The sequence below is a fragment of the Scyliorhinus canicula genome, chromosome 4, assembly GCF_902713615.1.
Source record: "Scyliorhinus canicula chromosome 4, sScyCan1.1, whole genome shotgun sequence".
NCBI classification, from domain to species: Eukaryota; Metazoa; Chordata; class Chondrichthyes; order Carcharhiniformes; family Scyliorhinidae; genus Scyliorhinus; species Scyliorhinus canicula.
This window is the reverse complement of record NC_052149.1, coordinates 148,773,280-148,779,279: the sequence shown is the minus strand read 5'-3', so window position 1 is coordinate 148,779,279 and position 6,000 is coordinate 148,773,280.

Genomic DNA, 6,000 nt, shown 5'->3' with positions numbered 1-6,000 from the left:
TGTTCTATGTTCTAAAGTTTCAGACCATCCTGGGCAAGTTTGATAGTCACTGTGAACTGGATACCAATGAAAGCTTCGAGCTCTACATATTCAAACAATGTCTTCAAGGTAAAGATGAATATTTTAGTGCCTTCTTAACTAACCTCCGCCTGCTAGCGCTGTCCTGTAACTTTGGTGATATTGCTGACTCCATGATCAGAGACCAAATCATGTTTGGAGTTCACTCTGATCCTCTGAGAGAGCAGCTCTTAAAAATCAAGCATATTACCCTGCCAGTCACGATTGAAACATGTACAGTGTGTGAGCACGCAAAAAATCGGTATTCCCAATACAAATCGGCTGAAAATGAGAAACTTGCCTCCCACGAGGCAGAGAGTGTGCAGGCCATCTCGCGGATGCAGCGCCTCAGCATTGAAGACAGCGGCCATCTCCCCAGAGCCCCACTCATGCGCGATGCAAACGGAATAACGAAGCGGACGACACCCACACTGCGCAGGTGCAGACGTCTGCCGACCGCACTGCGCATGTGCGACAACATACACTGCGTCACGACGCCGATGTCATGACATGCCCAAACTGCTGCAACGCCTACTTAAAGGGACACTGCCCTGCAAGAGACAGGCGATGTTTAAACTACGGGAAGCCTGGACACTATGCAGCCTTGTGCAGGTCTGCACCACCAGTCAAAGGCCAGCGCTCCCAATTCCGACGATGGCGCATCCAGAATGTGCAACGACGATTACAGGATTCTGATCCTGGTAGTGCAACGGATCCAGAGGACGAGTGCCTGGAGTCCGCCTACCGAGTGGGCATCATTACTATACGTGAACATGCCACATCTAACTCATCTCGCATTCAGTCCATCCTCGCTGTGGATTCGGAGGACGAATGACGTGCGGTGATGCAGGTCAACCACTGCTCCATCCAGTTCAAGCTGGACACAGGTGCTTCTGCCAACCTCCTCTCACAGGCAGACTTCAAACGCATCAAGAAGCCCCCAAGGTCCTTCCAGCAGCCTGCCAGCTCCTGGACCATAATGGTAATGCCATCACGGCACTGGGGTCCTGCCATCTACTCATCTCCAACCGGAGCACCCATGCACGGCTGAGGTTTGAAACTGTCAAACCGGACTGGGCATCCCTACTGGGCGCGCATGCCTGCAAAAAGCTAAACCTGGTGCAGCGGGTTTATTCAACGTCATCCTCCAACGTGGATCTTCAAGCTGGCATTGACGACATTCTCGCTCAGTATCCAGATTAGCACAGGGCTAAAGAACTGGCTTTTAAAGCAGACCGAGGCAGGCCAGCAGCACGGTTCAATTCCCGTACCAGCCTCCCCAAACAGGCGCCAGAATGTGGCGACTAGGGGCTTTTCACAGTAACTTCATTTGAAGCCTACTTGTGACAATAAGCGATTTTCATTTTATTTCATGTGTTTGACGGGATGGGCACTTTGCCATATCGGTACAAGATCCTACTGCGACCTGATGCCAAGCCAGTGGTCCATGCACCACACCGGGTCCCGGCTCTGCTGAAGGAGCGCCTGAAGGAACAGCTCAAGGAGCTGCAGCAGCAGGGGATCAGTTCCAGGGTAACCGAACCGACTGACTGGGTCAGCTCGATGGTGGTGGTTAAAAAACCCTCTGGAGACCTGCGCAACTGCATTGATCCCAAGGATCTAAACCAGAATATAATGCGTGAACACTACCCCATCCCAAAGCGGGAGGAACTCACCAGTGAGATGGCACATGCAAGGTTTTTCATGAAGTTAGATGCATCACATGGATTCTGGCAAATCCTGCTGGATGTGTCCAGCAGAAGGCTCTGCACCTTCAGTACACCGTTTGGCAGGTACTGCTATTACCGTATGCCATTTAGCATCGTCTCAGCATCGGAGATATTTCATCACATCATGAAGCAGATGATGGAGGGCATCGAAGGGGTTCGTGTGTACGTGGACGACATCATCATATGGTCCACGACCCCTGAAGAGCATGTTTCCCGTCTCCAGCAGGTACTCCGCCGTGTCCGCGCCAATGACCTGAAGCTGGAAAGGGCCAAATGTTGCTTTGGCATGTCGACACTCAAGTTCCTCGGAGACCAGATCTCTCAGCAGGGCATGTGCCCTGACACAGACAAGGTCAAGGCCATCGTAGCCATGAAGGTCTCGGAATTCAAGAAGGCGGTATTGCGCTTCCTGCGCAAGGTCAATTTTCTAGGCAAGTTCATCCCAAACATGGCCTCACACACCACGGCCCTACGAAACCTAGTGAAGAAGTCCACTGCCTTCAAGTGGAAGGTGGCCCATCAGGCAGAGTGGTTGGAGCTGAAAGCCAAGCTCACCACTGCAGCCGTATTGGCATTTTTCACCCCAGACAGGGAAACGAAAATCTCGACAGATGCGAGCCAGGATGGCATTGGTGCGGTGCTGCTGCAACGCGATGACACCTCATCCTGGGCACCAGGTGCCTACGCATCAAGGGCAATGACACCCACCGAATAAAGGTATGCACAAATCGAGAAGGAATGCCTGGGCTTTCTCACTGGCATTCTCAAGTTTCACGACTATGTCTACGGCCTGCCGACATTCACAGTCGAGATGGATCACAGGACCCTGGTCCACATTATCCACAAGGACCTTAATGACATGACACCTCGGTTGCAGCGCATCCTCCTCAAACTCAGAAGGTACGACTTTGACCTGGTCTATTCGCCTTGCAAGGAGCTCATCATTGCCGATACACTGTCCCGCTCCATCACCGTGCCTAGTGAACCACTGAACGTGTCATCTGGCAAATTGAGTCACAAGTGCAGCTATGTGCTAGCACCCTCCCAGCATCTGATGAGAAGGTGATTCGTATCCATGAGGAGACAGCCAAGGGCCCCCTCTTGCAGCATGTTGTGCAACACCTAGCCAATGGCTGGCAAAGAGGGCAGTGCCCTCAATTTTTCAATGTAAAGGATGACCTGACAGTGGTTGACGGTATCCTCCTCAAACTGGACCGGATTGTAATTCCACACGGTCTCCAGAGCTTGATGCTCCGTCAAATCCATGAGGGCCACCTGGGTGTGGAAAAATGCAGACACAGAGCCAGGCAGGCTGTCTACTGGCCCAGGACATCGCGAATGTGGTCCTTAACTGTGCGACCTGCCAACGCTTCCAGCCAGCGCAGAGTAAGGTGACACCTCAGCAGCATGAAATCGAAACCTCTCCGTGGTCCAAGGTTGGCATCGACCTCTTTCATGCAAATGGTCATGATTACGTGTTAATCATTGATTACTTTTCCAATTACCGTGAAGTCGTGAAGCTCTCAGACCTCACATCTCGGACCGTCATCAAGACCTGTGAGGAGATGTTCTCCAGGCATGGTATCCCACTCACTGACATGAGTGATAATGGCCCGTGCTTCAGCAGCCATGAATGGTCTCTGTTTGCCCAGTCGGATCAGTTCAAACACGTCACTTCCAGCCCTCACTATCCGCAGTCAGATGGAAAAGTTGAGAAAGGGGTGGACATAGTGAAGCAGCTCATCGCAAGGCCGTGGATTTTGCTCTGACATTCACCTTGTGCTGCTTGCGTACAGGGCGACCCCACTGTCCACTAGCATTTCACTGGCTCAACTCCTGATGAACAGGGACCTGTGAACGACACTTCCAGCCATACTAGTGCCCAACCTGGATCACCTCCGGGTGCTGCAGAAGGTGCAGCAACTCCGAGACCGGCAAAAACAGGGCTATGATGCTCATGCCACCGATTTTCCCATGTTATCCCCGTCAGGCACTGTTCAGTTCAAGATCCCTGATGGAGGCTGGCCAGCTCCAGCTGTCGTTGTTCGACAGACTGCCCCCCGCCCGTATAATGTGCGTCTGTCTGATGGTTCTGTTGTGCGTCAAAACAGACGGGCACTGCGCAAAGTTGCCTGCCCGCAACTACATTCTTCTCCGTTTCCTTCTGTTGTTTTGCCACCTCCTGATACCTCGACTCACGAGGCCACCAGTCAGGCTCCAATCCCGCCCATCAAGGCGCTGTCGTTCCCACCACCACCTCCCTGGCGGTCGACCAGAATCAGACGCAAGCCACAGAGACTAGACTTATGAACATTTGTTCTGTTTGCAATGTTCTGTGTTCTCGCATTAGACAGCTGTTTTCACATGGACATAAGTTCACATCCACTGCATGTATATATGTTAATACAGTAGTCCCCCGTTATAACGCGGGTGTTGGGGGTCCAAGACAGCCACCTGCGTTACATCCGAGCCGCGGATCATTTTATCATTCAAAACTCATACAAACAGTCATTTGGAATTTTAAACTATATAAACTTAAACTAAACGCATAGGGGCCTCACGGTAGCATGGTGGTTAGCATCAATGCTTCACAGCTCCAGGGTCCCAGGTTCGATTCCCGGCTGGGTCACTGTCTGTGTGGAGTCTGCACGTCCTCCCCGTGTGTGCGTGGGTTTCCTCCGGGTGCTCCGGTTTCCTCCCACAGTCCAAAGATGTGTGGGTTAGGTGGATTGGCCATGCTAAATTGCCCGTAGTGTAAGGTCAATGGGGGGATTGTTGGGTTACGGGTATACGGGTTACGTGGGTTTTAAGTAGGGTGATCATTGCTCGGCACAACATCGAGGGCCGAAGGACCTGTTCTGTGCTGTACTGTTCTATGTTCTATGTTCTATAAACGTATCATCAGCAACAACGCAGGGTAGAAGTGTGGAGGCAGGAATTCTGTAATTTGAGAAACAGGATTTGGACATCACACATTTTGAAGGAGTACAGAGAAAAAGCCTCGCAACAATGCGCCCGGAGGCGTACAGACTGTTCGAAGCGGAGCAGAGACCACAGGGCAAGTGACTGCAGATGTCAACATCCAACCTTTAAAACTGAGCCCACTCCCCAATGCCCGCGAGTAAGGGTTCCCCTTCCTGAATGCAGCCCATCACTCTCGCTGCTGTCAGCAGGCTTGTTTTCTAAAAATAATCCGCTCCCCGACTGGAAACCTGAAGTTGCCCCAGCTCCATCCCAGTGCAAGTAAGTTGGGGTCCATAAGCCCCCCCGCCGTATATCGCGAACGGGGCACGGTATAACGGGGGACTACTGTATTGGCCTATTCTTGTAAATGCGTTCACATATGTCATCCAAACATAAAAAAGGGCAGATGTCATGATATGCAGACACACATATAATGATATAGACAAGCAACTAATGGAATAAGAGAACAGGACATGACCAATAAGCACCCCTATCACGTGGCTAAGAGCTAGTCTGGTTCAGTCAGACCGAGTATCCACACATAAGTTAGCAGAGAGTCGAACTCACAGAGAACTGCACTGACTGTGCTATTAGTTCAATAAACCTAATTGAACTAACTTCAAGGTCTGGAGTATCTTTTTGATCTATGCTGCATCCAATTGCAGCCAGTGTTATACCAGTGCACCTAATATGACAGGGGAAACCTAACCACTGAAGTCACTGAGGAGTTCCAGGTAAACCTTTCCCCAACACTTGTTCCAGATCCTTTGGAGGTGAGATGGCAGCCAGGAAGCCTGCCTCAAGATTTTCCAAGGGAGTCCTGCCAGACCTCTGGATGGAGCCTAGCAGAGTGACAACATGTACCGGCACCCTAGGAAGCAGCCCATCAGCAAGGTGACCACCCCCGCCTGATAAATATTCCGTGAGGGAGGAAGGTCTGGAGAGAATGCTCGGTAATGGCATGCTAATGTATTAAAGTGAGGATCCCGGGCTCCTGTGGCGTGATTCGCATTCGTCCACCAGAGAGGGAGGTGAAAATTGCTAATCCCAATCATGCCAAAGCGAATTGCATTTTTCCATGGAGAGAATATAGGGTCAGAAGAATCAAGTCAAATAAGATGCCTAGGCAGTGAATATTTTGGTTCACCTTGTAAGACCACAATGAGGGCTTGAATCAATGGCCAGTACAGAAGAAAATGACTTTGATCTTCCCGTTACATAGTTGGAGGAAATAGTTCCTCATCCAGTA